Source organism: Scyliorhinus torazame, chromosome 8 (assembly GCF_047496885.1).
Source record: "Scyliorhinus torazame isolate Kashiwa2021f chromosome 8, sScyTor2.1, whole genome shotgun sequence".
Taxonomy (NCBI): Eukaryota; Metazoa; Chordata; class Chondrichthyes; order Carcharhiniformes; family Scyliorhinidae; genus Scyliorhinus; species Scyliorhinus torazame.
The window spans coordinates 152295611-152315644 of record NC_092714.1 but is presented as its reverse complement, the minus strand read 5'-3'; the positions used below and the strand labels follow the sequence as shown (position 1 = coordinate 152315644).

Below are 20034 nucleotides of genomic sequence, written 5' to 3'. Positions count from 1 at the left end.
AATTCCACTTTCCTGTCTATCCCTCATCACCCTCGACACCCTGAAAATTCTGACATCATCTTTGTTTTCACATGTGCCCAAATCTCTCAGTTACAATTTTATATCAAATTTGAGAGCGCGCCTACAGCCATCCCAGCACACCATCCCGGCAAGCTCAGTGCCATCCCGGCGCGCTCACAGCCGTCCCGGCGCGCTCACAGCCACCCCGGCACGCTCACAGCCGTCCCGGCGCGCTCACAGCCACCCCGGCGCGCTCACAGCCGTCCCGGCGCGCTCACAGCCGTCCCGGCGCGCTCACAGCCACCCCGGCACGCTCACAGCCGTCCCGGCGCGCTCACAGCCACCCCGGCGCACTCACAGCCGTCCCGGCGCGCTCACAGCCACCCCGGCGCACTCACAGCCGTCCCGGCGCGCTCACAGCCACCCCGGCGCACTCACAGCCGTCCCGGCGCGCTCACAGCCGTCCCGGCGCGCTCACAGCCGTCCCGGCGCGCTCACAGCCGTCCCGGCGCGCTCACAGCCGTCCCGGCGCGCTCACAGCCGTCCCGGCGCGCTCACAGCCGTCCCGGCGCGCTCACAGCCGTCCCGGCGCGCTCACTGCCGTCCCGGCACGCTCACTGCCGTCCCGGCACGCTCACTGCCGTCCCGGCACGCTCACAGCCGTCCCGGCGCGCTCACAGCCTTCCCGGCGCGCTCACAGCCGTCCCGGCGCACTCACAGCCGTCCCGGCGCGCTCACAGCCGCCCCGGCGCGCTCACAGCCATCCCGGCGCACTCACAACCGTCCCGGCGCGCTCACAGCCAGCCCGGCGCGCTCACAGCCGTCCCGGCACGCTCACAGCCGTCCCGGCACGCTCACAGCCGTCCCGGCACGCTCACAGCCATCCCGGCGCGCTCACAGCCATCCCGGCGCACTCACAGCCGTCCCGGCGCGCTCACAGCCGCCCCGGCGCGCTCACAGCCACCCAGGCGCGCTCACAGCCATCCCAGCACACCATCCCGGCATGCTCAGAGCCGTCTCGGCGCGCTCACAGCCACCCCGGCGCACTCACAGCCGTCCCGGCGCGCTCACAGCCATCCCGGCGCACTCACAGCCGTCCCGGCGCGCTCACAGCCATCCCGGCGCACTCACAGCCGTCCCGGCGCACTCACAGCCAGCCCGGCGCGCTCACAGCCGTTCCGGCGCACTCACAGCCGTCCCGGCGCGCTCACAGCCGTCCCGGCGCGCTCACAGCCACCCCGGCGCGCTCACAGCCACCCCGGCACGCTCACAGCCACCCCGGCGCGCTCACAGCCACCCCGGCGCGCTCACAGCCATCCCAGCACACCATCCCGGCATGCTCAGAGCCATCCCGGCAAGCTCAGAGCCGTCCCGGCGCGCTCACAGCCGTCCCGGCGCGCTCACAGCCGTCCCGGCGCGCTCACAGCCGTCCCGGCGCGCTCACAGCCACCCCGGCGCGCTCACAGCCACCCCGGCGCGCTCACAGCCATCCCAGCACACCATCCCGGCGCACTCACAGCCGTCCCGGCGCGCTCACAGCCGTCCCGGCGCGCTCACAGCCGTCCCGGCGCGCTCACAGCCACCCCGGCGCGCTCACAGCCACCCCGGCGCGCTCACAGCCATCCCAGCACACCATCCCGGCATGCTCAGAGCCATCCCGGCAAGCTCAGAGCCGTCCCGGCGCGCTCACAGCCGTCCCGGCGCGCTCACAGCCACCCCGGCGCACTCACAGCCGTCCCGGCGCGCTCACAGCCGTCCCGGCGCGCTCACAGCCACCCCGGCGCGCTCACAGCCATCCCAGCACACCATCCCGGCGCACTCACAGCCGTCCCGGCGCGCTCACAGCCGTCCCGGCGCGCTCACAGCCGTCCCGGCGCGCTCACAGCCGCCCCGGCGCGCTCACAGCCGCCCCGGCGCGCTCACAGCCGCCCCGGCGCGCTCACAGCCACCCCGGCACGCTCACAGCCGTCCCGGCGCGCTCACAGCCGTCCCGGCGCGCTCACAGCCGTCCCGGCGCGCTCACAGCCACCCCGGCGCGCTCACAGCCACCCCGGCGCGCTCACAGCCAGCCCGGCGCGCTCACAGCCAGCCCGGCACACCATCCCGGCATGCTCAGAGCCACCCCGGCAAGCTCAGAGCCGGCCCGGCGCGCTCACAGACGTCCCGGCGCGCTCACAGACGTCCCGGCGCGCTCACAGACGTCCCGGCGCGCTCACAGACGTCCCGGCGCGCTCACAGACGTCCCGGCGCGCTCACAGACGTCCCGGCGCGCTCACAGCCGTCCCGGCGCGCTCACAGCCGTCCCGGCGCGCTCACAGCCGCCCCGGCGCGCTCACAGCCAGCCCGGCGCGCTCACAGCCAGCCCGGCGCGCTCACAGCCGTCCCGGCGCGCTCACAGACGTCCCGGCGCGCTCACAGCCGTCCCGGCGCGCTCACAGCCGTCCCGGCGCGCTCACAGCCAGCCCGGCGCGCTCACAGCCAGCCCGGCGCGCTCACAGCCAGCCCGGCGCGCTCACAGCCAGCCCGGCGCGCTCACAGCCAGCCCGGCGCGCTCACAGCCAGCCCGGCGCGCTCACAGCCAGCCCGGCGCGCTCACAGCCAGCCCGGCGCGCTCACAGCCAGCCCGGCGCGCTCACAGCCATCCCGGCGCGCTCACAGCCATCCCGGCGCGCTCACAGCCTTCCCGGCGCGCTCATTATTTATTGCTGCATAATCTGACAGTGCACCTACTATCAGGGGCCTATTACTATTTCAACCAGTGACTTCTTTCCTTTGCTATTATCTCCACAAACTGATCCTATATTTTGATCCTCTGAACCAAGATCGTTTCTCTATCCTGCACTGATCTCATGCCTTATTAACAGAGCTATCCCACTTCTTTTCCTTTCTCCCTCGCTAATGATGTGTCAAATACTTCAAATACTCTTCAATATTCAGGTTACAGCTGTGGTTATGTTTCTGTGATGGCAATCATATTGTACTCATTTATTTTTTATTTGTTCAATCAAGTCTGCTATCTTTTTACAAATGCTGCTTGCATTCAGATAAAGAGTCTTAATGATGTTTTTCACCATTTTCCCCTATTCTGAGTCTATTTGCTGGTGCACTCTTATGTTTGTTTGCTCTTTCCTGTCACCCTCTGGTTAACATCAACATTCCTACCTTCTCCACTTACATGAACCCTTTCCTCCAGCAATTAGTTTAAAGCTCTCTCTGGAGCCCCAGTTATATGAATCACCAGGACATTAGTTCAAGTATTGTTCAGGTGCAGACAGTTGTAAAGCTACAGCTCCCTCTTTCCCCACTATTGATGCCAGTGCCCTGTTAATGAAAACCCATTTCTCCCATACCAGTCTTTGAGCAATCTGTCCATCTCTTTAATCTTATTTATTATATGCTATTTTGCTCATGGCTCAGGTAGTTGTATAGATATTATTACCTTTGTGGCTCTGTTTTGTAGTTTTGTCCCAAACTTCTCCCAGTCCCTCAACCGAACCTCTGCCTTAGTCCTACTTATGTCGGTGGTATCCACATAGACCATGACACCTGGATCATTCCTCTCCCATTCCATCCCAAGAAGATGTCCTTAACTGTGCCGGGGCAGGCACACTGAATTTTCAAATGAGCACTTATTCCACATTGCACTCAGGCTTTGTCACACTTTGCAATTAAAAAACCTGTCTACTTTTATCAAGGATTGATGACTCACACTCAAGTTACAACAGGTAAGTCAGCTTCCCGATACAGTAATTAACGTCTATTCACTTACAATTGATTGATAAATAACTGCCACTTCCAGGCAGTTTCTGTTAACAAGACTCCTTAACTAGCTTTTCAGTTTTAAAGTTCTAAGCCAGAGACTGACTGCTGACCTAAATTGTAGCTTTAGAAGAATGTAGCAGCGATTTCCACCTGCACCAAATTCCCAAGTTAGCACTCGTACCGCATCACGTTCTTGTCTGCATAACAAGGGATATGATTTTAAATCTAAAATCAGCCATTAAGGGGTGTTGACAGGAAGCACTTCTTCACAAAAAGACTATGAGAAATCTGGAATTCTCTCTCCCAAGATGCCGTTGAAGCTGAGAATCAACTGAAAATGTTAAAACTGGGATTGACAGATTTTTATTAACATGCATTTAAATACATTTAAAACTAAGATGAATAGATGGAGTTAAGATAGATTAATCATCTAATTAAATGGTTGAACAGGTTTGAGGGGTTGATTGCCTGTTCCTGTTCCTACATTACACCACAGCTGCGCAGTAGTTTTTAAGTTAAGGAAGTGGAGTCATTTAGCTTTAATGAGAAATCTTTTTCCTACTGGATGTTTGATGAAGGGAATCTTCTGAATCTATCATCCTCGACAATAGGACTGCCTTAACTCCTTCCCTTATGAGGCATTTTTCAGGCTTCAGTTTGCGAGTCAGAAGACCTCGACGGTAAGAATTTCTAACTATCAAATATACAGAAGATTAAGTTACAGCTCTTTTGGTAGCATTATTGATGTTGGCAATAACACGGGAGGATGGGAAAGAAAGACACTTTTACTGAAGGTTTCATTAGAGAGCATGAAGATCATCGTTGCCCAATTCTACAATCAGATATTGAACAAACCGCATGTGGTTTCTTGTAGAAGCTTCACAGGGAAACATGCAGACTTTAAGATTAATCGGAATATTTTCCCCATTAGGAGTGCTGCATAAACATTACCAGTTGCCTTGACATAAACTACTTCCATAACTCAATGTCATGGTAACACGTCAATCCTCATTGTCTTTTATTGGCTGCCAAATTATTATTTGTGTACAAAAGAAGCTAATCTGATGACACATGTATCCAAGGTTTTGTCATCGTCAGCCCCTTGGAAAAAGGATGATGTCGACCAGGCTTCGTGGTTTTCATGTGCTCGGGCCTCAGCAGGCCAATCCTGAAACCATGGGTCCTCGAGCAGAGAGGGCAAGAGGGAGGGGGAATTCTCAAGCTAAGGTTCTGTTTTCTCGCCTCCCGCATTTTGTCACTTCTCTGCAGCAGAGCTTATACAGTCAGTTTCTTTTTAAAAAATATATATTTTTTACGGATGTGGGCTTCGCTGGCTGGGCCAGAATTTGTTGTCCATCTCTAATTCCTCTATAAATGGTGGTGATGAGCTACCTACTTGAACTATTGCAGTCCATGTGGTGTAGGTACACCCACGGTGACCTTGGGAGTGGTTTGATACAACTGAGTGTGTTTCTAAGCCATTTCAACATTTAAGAGTCAACCACATTGCTGTGGATCTGGAGTCACAATTAGGCCAGGCCAGGTGAGGATGGCAGATTTCCTTCCTTGAAGGACATTAGTGAACCAGCTGAGTTTGTTTTTAATGACATCGACAGTGGTTTTATGGTCATTATTCGACTTTTAATTCCAGATATTTATTGGATTTGATTTCCACCATTTGCACTGGTGGGATTGGACTGTGTTGCCCCATGGCATGATTAGTGGCAAGTACCTCCCACGTACTGATGTCAGAATGTTTCCTTTTCAAGCATTCCATCAGACAGTCCTTAAAACATTTTCTCTGTCCTCCTTAAAATCGGGTGGCATCCTTAAGTTGTGACAAGAGGGTCTTTTTCAGAAGCCTCTCATTTGGCACGGGGATGCAGTGTGCAGGCAAATTTCACGTGATCGTGGCTGTGATACTGCAGTGATTGTTTTTAGTGAGGTGGTTGGAGTTTCACTTGTCTTCTGTATTCTATAGTGTAGGCCACATCTGCGCAGTCATTGGTCTATGTAAATTGTGGACATGCTGAAGGGTCACCCTAGAAGTCTATGCTGGCTCTCAGCCTGTTTAAGTTGAAAAGCTTCTCGCTGAGTTGAAACTCAATCATGACCCCTTGTGGAAATTGGCCGTGAATGCATTCCATGACCAGCTGAGGTAGATGGTAAAATGAAATGACAAAATCTCACAATCTTGCTTGTTGCCTGTCTGGAAATGAAAGTGCTCGGTCTCCAGTCCATTGGAATTCATGGTTACTGTCATTTCATCACTCAGGTGTTGCAGGATAGTCATGCATTTTGCGTTCAAGTTGCTGGAGGACTTGACAAAGGGCTTTGTGATTGATGGAGTCAAAGGCATTTGACAGATCAATAAATGGCATGTAGAGCTGTATGATTGTTCCAGTCACTTTTCTTGGATTTGTTGAGTGCTATAGATCATGTCTGTGCATCCCCTGAAAGACTGGAACCCGCACTGGATCTCTGGAAATGTGTCTTTGCTAATTAGCAGGAGGTGGTTTGAGGTTTTATATGAGAATTTCCCCATAGTGGACAAGGGATATCTCTCTATAATTCCCACAAATTGATTTATCATCCCTCTTGAAAAGTGAAACAGTGATGGCGTTGCAAAAGTTGAGAGGTAATACTTCTACTGATTTTGTACGAAGGTCTGAGAGTTTTAGTGTTTGGATCTCCGCAGGGATGTTGTTTGAACCCCATGCCTTGTTATACTTCATCTGTTGGATCTATTGTATCTCAGCAAGTGTTGGCAGCACAGCCAAATTTCAATCTGGCTGCAGCCTTCATAGCTGGGGAATGTGTAGATGTGCCTCGTTCATCCATCTGACTGTTCTGCTGTTGAAGACTTGAAATGTGTATTTTAACAGAGGTTTGCACTTTAAATTTGCCCATGTCAGCCGAGCAGGCTCATCATGTGCAGGTTTTAGTTGGGACGATCTTGGTGGAAAGGCAAGCTGTGGCCAGAGCCATAACCAGTCCACCTCGCTGGGATGCGAGGACCAGTACCAGGAGGAAGGTACTACTCGGCAGAGAGCCTTGAGCCCTCATTCAGAGACTTGGATTTCACATCTGTCTGACTGTTTATTTTCAGTTCTCGCCCCTCCACCACCCCTGCTCCTCACAATCTTTTCCGAAGCCAATAAATATTTTTAATTCATTTTGAGGTTTTACGAAAACCATGTTTTGCTACCCTATGCAGACCACCTTTAACTGGTCACCCGGAATGTAGAACAAGGCCACCAGCGAGGGTTCAATTCCCGTACCAGCTGAGAATTCTGAATTCTCCCTCTGTGTACCCGAACAGGGGCCGGAATGCGGCGACTAGGGGCTTTCCACAGTGACTTCATTGCAGTGTTAATGTAAGCCTACTTGTGACAATAAAAAAGATTATTATTATTATCCCTTTAAATTTGTGATGGCAGCAGTTATACATCATTTCAGCTTCTTTTGTGAAGTTGCAGGAAGCATTGTAACATGGTTCATTTAAACTATATGGAGGAGGATTATTTTTTTATCTAGTTTGAGGCAGAAAATTTATTACTGTTATGTATTTGCAATGAAATTCAAGTATCAATAAACCATTGAATAAATCACCAGCAGTTAGCATATGATCTTGTGGGACTGTGGCAACATTTACATTTTATCTTTATAATTGACATTGTTAATTATTTCAAGCTTGGCTGTTTCTTGTTGGGATTGAGAAGTTGTCTATCCGTTGGATTGGTTTTGTGTAGTCTGTATAGCTTTTCTGTTATATGTTGCATTTCTGTTCAGTTCTATAATTGTTAACAAGGATTTCCTCAAAGCTTGATAAACACAGTAAGCTACGTTCACTGCTCTTGCTCCCATTGAGGAGCGAGACTTGATGGAAGTGCAGATCAATGATAAGGGTGGAGAAGTGTTTTTTCAATCAGAGCTCTCAGATTGATGAATTCACTCTACAGTATATAACAAGATACCCACCTGCACATTACAGGCACGATTTAATGGAAATGAAACCGAGTCCCATTTTGGACGCTTACAGCGTGGAGAACAACCCCGCTATTAAATAGGACTCTGCTTAATTTTTGGGCCTCGGCGAGGAACGTTATGCCGAGGTCACACTCAGGCTCATTTCCAGCACCAACGAGCTCAGTCCACAAATGCAGGAAGAGACCGGCAATCTCTTGACCCCCCCCCCACTGTGGCCTCTGGACTCCCCTAACACGTCAACATACCAATGAGGATGTCCTTGAGCCTCCTGCACCCCACCTTATAAGGGCAGACACCACCGGGCAAGATGCCACATGAGCACCATGGCACTGCCAGCCTGGCCCCCAGGCAGTGCCCTTGACAGCCTGGCAGTGCCATCCTGGCACTGCCATGGTGCCCTGGCACTGCCATGGTGCCTGGGGCACATCGGGAGTGCCAGGGTACCACCCTGCCCAGACCCAGAGCCCAACCACCCGGGGTCCCCGATTGGGAGACCCCCTAAGTGCCACTATGGGAAACCAGTGCTAAACGGCGTCCACTCGGGGTCTCTGAGATGAGGTTGTTGGGTCCCCCACCTTGGGTAACTTCGCGGGAACATATTTAAGTGAGCTTAATTGCGCACTTAAATATGCAATTCTGGATGTCGCCCATTGGGGGGCAGGCTCCAGATCGTGACGCCTCGCAAGATCTTGTTCGATCTCATGAGCCGCAATGAGCTTTGTGAATCTTGCGAGAGGCCTCTCTTGAGATTTACCGGCCTCGTCGTGTCGTGAGTCGGGTGTGATGAGACCGTTAGATCACGCCCTATAGTTAGGAATCTCACTTGATAAGTCATCGATTTGAAACATCAGTTTTTCTCTCCGCAGATGCTGTCTGATCTGTGGAGTATTTCCAGCATTTGCTGTGTTTTCTTATCCCATTTTGGGGTTTGACTGGAGCTTGGGATTGATGAGTTCATCCTGCTGTATATAAACAAAAGTTTATAAACAAAACGCAAGCTTTGCCATTGAAATCCCTGATATCATCTTGAGTGCTTGATCACAGCCATGAATTTTCACTGACAACCATCTGGTATTCTTCATGTAATTGTGTCACAATCGCACCGTGTGTTCAAAGGAACTCCTGTTAATGCGCCAGACGTCGAGTCTTTTCTTTTCCCTCCATTTACTTGTTCACAGTTTACTGCCAAATTCACACTTGTGAATGCTGCACTTCAAGACAATCATTGTGTTGAGACACTGACACTCTGATGTTTACATCATTTTGTGCTTAAAATATAATTTTTTGAAACAGAGCAAAGTATAGCTCTCTGCTAGAAAACATGGTCATGATGAGTTAAACTATTAGAGAACATAGAACAGTACAGGCCCTTCAGCCCACTAATTTATAATAATCTTTATTGTCACAAGTAGGCTTACATTAACACTGCAATGAAGTTACTGTGAAAAGCCCCTAGTCGCCACATTCCGGCGCCTGTTCAGGTACGCAGAGGGAGAATTCAGAATGTCCAATTCACCTAACATGCACGTCTTTTGGGGACTTGTGGGAGGAAACCCACGCAGACACGGGGAGAACGTGCAGAGTCCACACCGACAGCGACCGAGCCGGGAATCGAACCTGGGACCCCGGCGCTGTGAAGCAACAGTGCTACCCAATGTGCTACCCGAAGCACTTTTAAACTCTTGGTATGCCCAATTGTAACATTACTGGAAATAATTTATGTCAGAAAGGACTTCTATTTTATAGCATCTTTCATGACTTTAGCAAAGTGTCTCGCAGTCAATTAAATACTTTTTTGAAGTGTATTGACTGTTTTAACGTGGGGAAATGCAGCAGCCAATTTTCACAGAGAAAAGTTCCATAAACGACGATGTGATCCATGACCAGTTAATCTACTTTTAATTTGTTCTGGGCTGCATTTTGTTTCGAGGAGAAGGCCCTCTTTTGAAGAAGAACAGGGGAGTTATCCCCGGCAACCTGACCAATATTCATCCCTCATCCAACATAAGTGAAAACAGATGATCCGGTCATCATCACATTGCTGTTCGTAGCATCTTGCTCTGTACAAATGTGCTGCAGTGTCCTGTATGATGGGGAATTTCAAAAATACTCCATTGGTTGTAACTTACTTTGGGTCATCCTGAGGTTATGAATGGTGCCATATAAATGTGATTTTTTTCATTCTGAAGGTGTGATGTTAGCGTTGCAGTTGGAGCAAGAGAAAGGAAAGAAGACTGTGGCCCTGTGAGGGAAGCAAGGCATAGGTAATAGGCAGGAGAGAGGTTTAGGAAAGCTTGTGAAGGGCTGAAGGTAGTATGGTGGTCTCGGAATGGGGCAGATTGATGGAAGCAATAGGAAGGAGCTTGAGTATGAAGTAAGCAGGGTTGTGAGAGATGCTTGATCCCAGCGAACAGGGAGAGGAGCAATGAGGAAACTGGAAGAGGAAGTAGAGGCAACAGCAGCAGAGGGTGGAGGTCAAAATAAGAAAAATAGGTAAAATGAAAAACATTTTGAGAAATTGCAATGAATGGGAAACTGTTGAGAAAATGGGTCTAGCTACGTAGTGCTTCCAGTGGTGGGAGGGCTGAATAGCTGGCAATTGAATGATCAAATAGGAATTCTCAGGAACTGTAATATGTACGAGAAGAATGTGTATTACAGGGTTCAATGGGGGGAGCAGGGGGGGGTTAAGCAGTTGCTTGGCCAAGGGAGGTGGGGGGTGGGAACTGGGTTGCTGCGGTGCTAACTGAGGGGGGAGTTGAAGGTAAGAGGGAGAGTCGGGGCGGGGAGCCTCCGCCTGGGGGACTGGAGAGTGGGGTAGGTGCGGGCACGTGGCTGGCCTAAAAAAGGAGATGGCTAGTCGGTAAGGGGTGGGGGTGGGGTGGGGGTGGGGGGTAGTCCCCCAATCCGCCTGATCACGTGGAACGTGAGAGGCTTGAATGGGCCGATCAAGAGGGCCTGGGTGTTTGCGCACTTAAAGGGGCTGAAGGCAGACGTAGCCATGTTACAGGAGACGCACCTGAAGATTGCGGATCAGACCAGGCTCAGGAAGGGATGGGTGGGGCAGGTTTTTCACTCTGGTCTGGATGCGAAAAACAGGGGGGTCGCAATCCTGGTGAGTAAGCGGGTGGTATTTGAGGCGGTGGGTATTGTGGCGGATAAAGGGGGTCAATATGTGATTGTGAGTGGCAGGCTGCAGGGGGCCCGGGTGGTGCTGGTGAATGCGTATGCCCCAAACTGGGACGATGCAGGGTTCATGAAGCGGATGTTGAGTCAGATCCCGAATCTGGTGGCAAGTAATCTGATAATGGAGGGGGACTTCAACACGGTACTGGACCCGGCACTAGATCGGTCTAGGTCGAGGTCAGGTAAGAGGCCGGCAGCGGCCAAGGTCCTGAGGGGGTTTATGGATCAGATGGAGGGAATGAATCCGTGGAGGTTTGCCAGGCCAAGCCCGTAGTTGCTGAGAACCTTTAATGAGGCGAAGGAAAAGGGAATCCTTCCCCCGGCGATGTCGCAGGCTTTGATCTCGCTTATCCTCAAGCGGGATAAGGACCCGCTGCAGTGTGGCTCTTACAGGCCAATTTCGCTTCTCAATGTGGATGCCAAGCTGTTGGCAAATATTTTGGCCACCAGGATTGAGGATTGTGTCCCGGGAGTGATACATGTGGACCAGACGGAGTTTGTGAAGAGCAGGCAGCTGAACACGAACGTGCGGAGGCTCCTGAATATGATTATGATGCCCTCGGAGGGGGGGGGGGGGGGGGCAGAAGTGGTAGCGGCAATGGACGCGGAGAAGGCCTTTGACCAGGTGGAGTGGGAGTACCTGTGGGAGGAGTTAGGCAGATTTAAGTTCGGGGAGGAGTTCCTAGGGCGGGTTAAATTGCTGTACCAGACCCCGGTGGCGAGTGTATCGACGAACCGGTGGCGGTCATGGTATTTTTGGTTGTACCGTGGAACGAGGCAGGGGTTGGGTCCCCCCTGCTCTTTGCCCTGGTGATTGAGCCGCTGGCCATGGCGTTGAGGGAGTCCAGAAACTGGAGGGGGTTGGTTTGGGGGGGGGGAGGAGCACCGTGTCTCACGATATGCAGATGGCCTGCTGCTGTACATTGCGGATCCGGTGGAGGGGATGGGGGAAGTCATGCAGACCCTTAGGGAGTTTGGAGACTTCTTGGGATATAAGCTCAATGTGGGGAAGGGCGAGCTGTTTGTGGTGCATGTGAGGAGCCAGGAAAAGAGGTTGGAGGAGCTACCACTGAAGATGGTGGAGAGGAGTTTTTGGTATTTGGGTATCCAGGTGGCAAAGAGTTGGGGGGTCTTACATTAGCTCAATCTGGCATGGCTGGTGGACCAGATGGTGGAGGACTTCAGGAGGTGGGACATGTTGCCACTCTCCCTGGCGGGTAGGGTGCAGTCCGTTAAGATGATGGTCCTCCCCAGGTTCCTGTTCGTCTTTCAGTGCCTGCCCATTCTCATCCCCAAGGCCTTCTTTAAGCCGGTAAACAGGAGCATTATGGGATTTGTGTGGGCAAATAAGACCCCGAGGGTTAAGAGGCTGTTCTTGGGGCGCAGTTGGGGGGAGGGGTGGGTTGGCGCTGCCGAACCTGTGCAGCTATTACTGGGCAGCGAATGTGTCTATGATTCGGAAGTGGGTAATGGAGGGAGAGGGTGCGGCGTGGAAAAGGTTAGAGGTGGCGTCCTGTATAAGTATTAGCCTGGGGGCACTGGTGATGGCACCGTTGCCGCTTTCGCCAACGCGAAATACCACAAGCCCGGTGGCGGCAGCGACATTGAGGATTTGGGGGCAGTGGAGACAGCATGGGGGGAGGTAGAGTCTCAGTCTGGGCTCCGATACGGGATAACCATAGGTTCGTTCCAGGTAGGATAGCTGGTGGGTTCCTAAGCTGGCACCGGGCGGGAATTAAAAGGATGGGGGATTTATTCATCGATGGGACTTTTGCCAGTCTGAGGGCGCTGGAGGAGAAATTTGGGTTACCTCCGGGAAATGCCTTAAGATATATGCAGGTTCGGGCATTCGTGAGAAAGCAGGTAGGGGAATCCCCGCTGCTGCCTGCCCGAAGGACACAGGACAGGGTGGTTTTGGGCATGTGGGCCGGGGAGGGTAAGATATCGGAGATATACCAGGAGCTGCAGGAGGCGGAGGAAGCCTCGGTGGAGGAGCTGAAGGGCAAGTGGGAGGAGGAGCTGGGTGAGGAGCTGGATGAGGGCCTGTGGGCTGACGCCCTGGGCAGGGTCAATTCCGCCTCATCTTGCGCCAGTCTCAGCCTGATCCAGTTTAAAGTGGTGCACAGGGCGCAGATGACGGGGGCGAGGATGAGTAAGTTTTTTGGGGTGGAGGACAGGTGTGTGAGGTGTTCGGGGAGCCCAGCAAACCACGCCCATATGTTTTGGGCGTGCCCGGCGTTTACGGAATTTTGGAAGGGCTTCGCAAAGGCTATGTCAAAAGTCTTGGATACTCGGGTAAAATCGAGCGGGGGATAGCAATATTTGGGGTATCAAACGATCCGGGAGTGCAGGAGTCGAAAGAGGCCGGAGTTCGGGCCTTTGCCTCCTTGGTAGCCCAGTTAATGTGGAGGGACGCGAAGCCCCCAAGCATAGAGGCTTGGGTTAGTGACATGGCTGGGTTTCTTAGGTTGGAGAAGATAAAGTTTGCCTTGCGAGGGTCCTTGCAGGGGTTCTCCGACCGGTGGCAACCGTTCCTTGACTTTCTTGCGGAACATTAGGTGGAGGTCAGCAGCAGCAGCGACCCGGGGGGGGGGGGTGGGGGGAGGCGGCTGATTTCTTTGTCTTTTTGTAAGAGGCGCATGCCCCATTTTGCTTTGAGGTGGGTGTTAAATTGTTAATCGTTTAGAGGGTTAAGTTTTGTTTTGTTGGCAAATTGCCCTGTTTTCTTTGTATTATTTTCCTTTTTGGAGTGTTTTGTAAAAATTATTGAAAAACCTTGAATAGAAACATTTAAACAAAAAGTAATGTCCATTTTGATTTTCCATTTGATCCTCTTCTCTTCCCTCTCCCAACCACTTAGATCCTTGAACTGTTTAAATATTTAATTCTTTGTCACTTGTTATAAACGGCCCATAGTTGCTGCCATCAAACAGCAGGGGCTGTTTAGCACAGGGCTAAATCGCTGGCTTTGAATGCAGACCAAGGCAGGCCAGCAGCATGGTTCAATTCCCGTAACAGCCTCCCCGAACAGGTGCCGGAATGTGGCGACTAGGGGCTTTTCACAGTAACTTCATTGAAGCCTACTTGTGACAATAAGCAATTTTCATTTCATTTCATTTTATTTTTAAAATGGACCTGACTTTGCTAGTTCCCGGTCCTGTGCCTTCTATTGTGCACAGAAGTAGCACAGACTTATAAGGATGACTCTCTGTTGGCCCACAGCTAAAAATAGTAGGTCAGTGACCTGAAACCAATACAGCTGTTGACTGCTCAATGGTAGCAGTCAGTGCATGGACTGGATGAATTCAGCAGTTTATATAGAAGCTTAAAACGTAAACTGAAAACAACAGATAGAGGCACAGTAGGTAACTGAGTAAAAGGTTAGGGATGCAGGTCTTTTGATTTTTTTTCCCTTGGTTATAATGTTATTCAGTGATCCAGCACTCTTGGCATGTAACCTACCTCAGGAGGTTGTGTCAGAGAGAGGGCTGGAACTGCAATGCTGATTATTGGACATGTACTGCTGCCTGATGAGGTTCAGTGATGGGAGGATGGGTTGGTACATATCAGGTAGAGCGCAGAAGTAGGTCATTTGGTCCATATGGTCCATGCCATTGCTTATTCTGCATAATAGCCTCTTTACTTTTACTTTATCAAGCTCTGTCAACATATCTTTCTATTTTTTTCTCCCTCATCCAGCTACTGCTATGATGCGCCTATGCTATTCATCTCACCCACTCCTTGTTTTTGCGAGTTCCACACTTTCAGCACTCTCCAAATGAAGACATTTGTCCTGAGTTTCTGATAAGAATTATGAGTGACTATTTTATAATCAAGGGGAGGCGGTGGCATCATGGAATTATTGCTGGACGAGTAAACCAGAGACCCAGAGTCCTGCTCTGGGGACCCAGTTTCAAATCCTGCCACTGCAGCGAGTGAAATTTGAATTCAATTTAAAAAATCTGGAATTAAAAGTCTAATGATGGCCATGAAACCATTGTCGATTGTCGTAAAAAACCCATCTGGTTCACTATGTTCTTTAGGGAGGGAAATCTGCCGTCCTTACCTGGTTTCGTCTACATGTGACTCCAGACCCACAGCAAAGTGGTTGACGCTTAACTACCCCTCAAGGGCAATGAGGGATGGGCAATAATTGCTGGCCCAGCCTGCCATGCCCACGTCCCATGAACAAATAAAAAATATATATATTTATGGCCACTAGTTGCGATCTTCCCAAAAGTGGAAATTCCTTTTTCATGTCGATCCGATCAAATCACCGCAGAATTAAACAGGTGGCAGGGTTTCCTGCCCACCACCTGAAGAATTGGTGCGGCTCACATCCCTGCTGATGCCGGCTGAGGCCGGCAATTGATGGGAGTGATACAGTTCGCTGCAGATGAATGTGAAAGTTCGGAAGGCTGTGTTGCTGTCCGGTTCCAGGGTTCGGGACACCTGCTCTGGGCTAGAGAGGAACTTGTAACAGAAGGGGAGAAGGTCCAGTTTTTGTGGTCTATGTGGTTACCGACATGGTAGCTAGGACGAGGAAATGGGGTACTGCACGGTGAGCAGCTAGGAGCTGAATTAAAAAGCAGAACCTCAAAGGTAACTAATCACTTATTACCTGAGCCATGAGCAAATTAACGTACAGTAAATGAGATTAGAGAGATGAATTTGTGGCTCTAAGATTGTTGTGGGAGATATGGGTTTTGATTCATGGGGGACTGGAACCAATACCGGGGAAAGTGGGAGCTGTACTGATGGGATGGTCTTCACCTGAATCATGCTGGGGACCAGTTTTCTGGTGAGACGTATAACTAAGGCAGTAGGGAGGGCTTTATACTAAATAATGGTGGGGGACGGGGGTGGCAAGGCGACGTGGTAAATAAAAGGGAAACAAGAAGGGACTTCCGATGGCGGCCACAGAGTGAGTGGTCACACAGGGCAGCTCCAGCTTGAAGGCGTAGAAAAGAGCTCTTTTTACCCGAATTCGGGTGCTACTTTGACGGAAACGTGTAACTGAAGGTTGGACGAGAAGTTCCCCCTGGGAGTGGTATGTCTGCTTATTATCAAACCCGGTAGAAGAAGGTGAAGGACTTGGCCAAGGAGTTGGAAGAGACCTGTGGCGGAGTAGCAGTGGAAAGATGGCGGAGGGGGAAGGGCCAGTCCAAATAGCAAAACCCCAGATGGAACAGTTGATGGCCTTCATCAAGGAAGAGTTCAACCAGCGAGGAAGGAGATGCAGGAGGATCGCTCGAAGGCCATCAAAGGAGCTGTGGCACCCCTGAAGGGCTCGATGGAGAGGGTGGAGAAATGTTTGGAGGAGCAGGGGTCGCAGATCCGAGAGATTGAGAGGGTTACGTCAGACCACAGCAATCGGGAGGTGGCATTGGAGGCGGAGGGGGGGGGGGGGGGCGGGGGGCTCTTAGGAGACCGTTGCAAAGATGGAGAAGCAGGAAAATATCTCGAGAAGGCAGAATCTGCAAATAGTGGGCCTGCCTGAAGGAGTGGAAGGTGTGAGTGCCACGAGGTACGTTATGAGGATGCTGGTGGTGTAGGGCGTGTTGGATAAGGCCCCTGAGGTGGACAGAGTGCACAGGTCTCTGAGGCAGAAGCGTAGAGCGGGGGAGCTGCCGCAGGCAGTGATCGTGCAACTCCACAAGTTTGTGGAGAAAGAGAAGATTCTGCAGTGGGCCAGGGAGAAGCAGAATTGCAAATGGGAAGAGAACAAGGTCCGAATATAACAGGACATTGGACCCAGCTGGCAAAACGGCGCGCAGGGTTCAACAGAGCTAAGGCGGATCAGGTTTGGGTATCAACAGCGGTCAGGTTTGGGGTGCTCTACTCAGCGAAACTATGGGTGACCTATGAAGGCCGGGAATAGACCTCCGAAGCGGCCAATGACTTTATCAAGGAGCATAAACTGGGGAGAACTGAACTGAACAATTTTGGGAGAGGGAGGTGCTGGAACTTTGAAGTAATTGAGAACCCGGTAGAGTGGGGGTTGGAGGGAGGGTTTTTCTTTATTTTCCGCTGATGTAGAGGGTTTTTTCTTCTTTTTACTGTTGGGTGGACAAAGGGTAGCAGGCGTGACATTTTGTAAGGGGATTGCTGACTGGGGCTGTGTTTTTTCTTTTTGTTTGTCTTTGGGGGAGGTGATCTGTGGTTCGAGATGAGTCTTTGTCTGGGTGGGGGTGAGGGTGGGGGATGTCAGCGGGGAGCCGCCTTCACAGAACAGAGAGGTGAGGGTGAGGCCGGGCGGGGGGGCGGGGGGGGGGTCAGCACGAGGAGCCTTTGGGCAGGAGTTGCCACCCTGGCAGGTAATGCTGGTGAACGGAAGTGAGGTGGGGGAGAAGGGGGTAGAGAGGATGCCGGGAGGTGGGGGGGGGGGGGGGGGGGGTAGGGGTAGAGAGAGAGAGAGAGAGAGGAGGGTGATGCAACGAGGCAAGGATGGAGAAAAACATGGCCAGGGGCGGAAAAAGGGGCCATCTTGGATGGGCCAGGTACTGGGTGAAATGATTGGGGGGAGAGCTAAAAGGTGAGAATGGCGGACGGTAGAGGGGAATGGAGCCGTATGCCCCAGTATGGCTGATAACATGGAACGTGCGAGAGCTCAATGGACCGGTGAGGAGGTCTCGCGTCTTTGCGCACCTAAGGAGTATAAAAGTGGAGGTTGTCATTCTGCAGGAGATACACCTCCGCATGGAGGACAGGTTAGGCTGAGGAAGGGATGGGTGAGTCAGATTTTCCATTCAGGGGTTTGATTCAAAGTCGTGGGGGGGGGGGGGGCGGCGGGTGACAAATTTGATGAGTAAGAAAACTGGGTTTGTGAGAGCGAAGGAAGTGAGGGACCTGGGTGGGAGATATGAGATGGTGAGTGGAGTATTAGAAGGGATGCCGGTGGTATTGGTGAATGTGTATGCGCCAAATTGGGATATGTAGGTTTTATGAGGGGGTTGCTGGCAACAAACCCGAACTTGGCCACGCACCAGTTGATTATGAGAGGAGATTTTAATTGCATCCTAGAGTCGAGGGTAGATAGGTCGAGCCCCAGGTCAAAGGGTAGAATACGAATGTCAAAGGAGCTGGGCGGGTTTATGGAAAAGATGGGTATGGTGGACCCCTGGCGCTTCAAGCACCCAGGGGGAAGGTAGTATTCCTTTTTCTCGCATGCTTATAGGGTGTATTCAAGAATTAACTTTTTTGTGGTGAGCCGGGAGGTTTTCGCTGGGGTGGAGGGGGCAGAATACTCGGGGATAGTAATCTCGGACCTTGCGCCCCACTGGCTGGAGATATGGCTTACGTCGGGGTCGAGGCTCAATTCGGATTGTTGGCAGATCGTGGGTTTTGCGACAAAGTGTGGACTGTGATTAAAGATTATGTAGAATTGAACCAAAACAGGGAGGTGGCAGCGGCCACATTTTGGGAAGCGCTAAAAGCGGTGCTCTGAGGGGAAATTATCTCGTTCAAGGCACATGCGGATAGTAAGATAGTTAAAGCTAGTGTTAGTCCTCCAGAGAGGGCATTGATAATGGAAAACAAAGAAATGGCTCAGATGTTTTGCAACTGTCTTCACTGTAGAAGAGTTAGAACGCTTCCCAAAGGTACTGAAAGTTGATGAAAGAAAGAGAGGAACTTAAAACAATCCCAATTACCGGGAAAAGGTGCTGGGCAAACTTTAGACCAAAAGGCTGACCAGTAACAGGACCAGATGGACTGCATTCTAGGGTCTTAAAAGAAGTGTCTGTAGACATAGTAGATACATTGATAATAATCTTCCAAATCTCCTTAAATTCTGGAAAGATTCTAACAGTTTGGAAAATGTAACACTTTTATTCAAGAAAGAAGGGAGACCGGAAACTATCGGCCAGTTAGCTTAACATCTTGTCATCGGATAATTGCTAGAATTCATTATTCAAGAGTTCATAGCAGAATGCTTGAAAAATCACAATGTGATCAGACAAAGTCAAATAGCTTTGTCAAAGAGAAATCATATTTAACTAATTTATTAGAATTTCTTTGAAGAGGTAACCGGCAAGGTGGATAAAGGGGAACCTTTCAGATGTGGTCTACTTGGATTTCTAGAGGCATTTGATATGATGCCAGATCAATGATTACTACAATAGATAAAAGAACATGATGTGAGGGGTAACATATTAGCATCGATAAAGTATTGGTTACCTAACCAGGAAATGGAGAGTAGGGATAAATGGGTCTCTTTTGGGTTGGGAAGCTGTAACTAGTGTGGTGCCACAGGGACAAGTGCTGGAGCCTTCCTATTTACAATTTTCATTCGCCATTTGGATGAAGTGACTATGGCAGCTACATTTTCCATGACACCAAGATAAGTAGGAAAGTAGGTTGCCAAGAGGACGTAGAGAGTCTGTAAAGGGATTTTCACAATAACTTCATTGCAGTGTTAATGTAAACCAAATTGTCACACTGATAAAGATTATTATTATGATATAGTGACAGGTTAAATGACAGGCGGAGTATAATATGTGAACTTGTCCACTTTGACAGGGTGATTAGAAAAGCAGCAAATTATTTAAAGGGGGAGTGATTACACAACTCCCAGAAATCTGGGTGTCTTGGTACATGAATATCAAAAAGGTTAGCATGCAGATACAACAAGTGATACAACAAGGAAAGCAAATGGAATGTTGGCATTTATTGCATGGAGCATTCCCGTAAAGATAAAAGTAATGAAGCTTTACTACGGCTGTACAGAGCCTGGTGAGACCATTTCTGGAGTGTTTTGTATAGTTTTGGTCTCATTATTTGAAAAAAAAAAGACGTGGTTGCATTCGAAGCAGCTCAGAGAAGATTCACTTGACTTATTCCTGGGATGGGGATTATCTTATGAGGAACGGTTGGCCAGGCTGGGCCTGTACCCATTGGAGTTTAGAAGAATGAGAGCTGATCTTATTGAAACTTATAGGATCCTGAGGGACTTGGTTGGGTGGGAATGGGGAGGGTTTTTCCTCTTGTGGGAGAGACTAGAACCAGGTGAAACATTTTAAGAATAAGAGGTCTTTTAAGACGGAGTTGAGGAGACATGGTTTCTCTCATAGGATCATTAGTCTGTGGAATTCCCTT

The 20034-nt window shown here is 50.8% G+C and overlaps 1 protein-coding gene across 5 annotated transcripts in view; it reads left to right on the top strand.

The window, feature by feature from the left end:
* Positions 1-20034, top strand: part of dgkh (diacylglycerol kinase, eta) — an 857220-nt gene that overhangs the window by 318474 nt on the left and 518712 nt on the right. Inside the window, exon 1 of one of the 5 annotated variants that reach the window (XM_072514381.1) lies at positions 4329-4442. The exons of the other annotated variants lie outside the window; for them this stretch is intronic. The gene's annotated coding sequence lies outside the window, so the exon portion shown is untranslated. Of the gene's footprint in view, positions 1-4328; positions 4443-20034 lie in introns of those variants that run through there. 5 annotated transcript variants of the gene reach the window in all.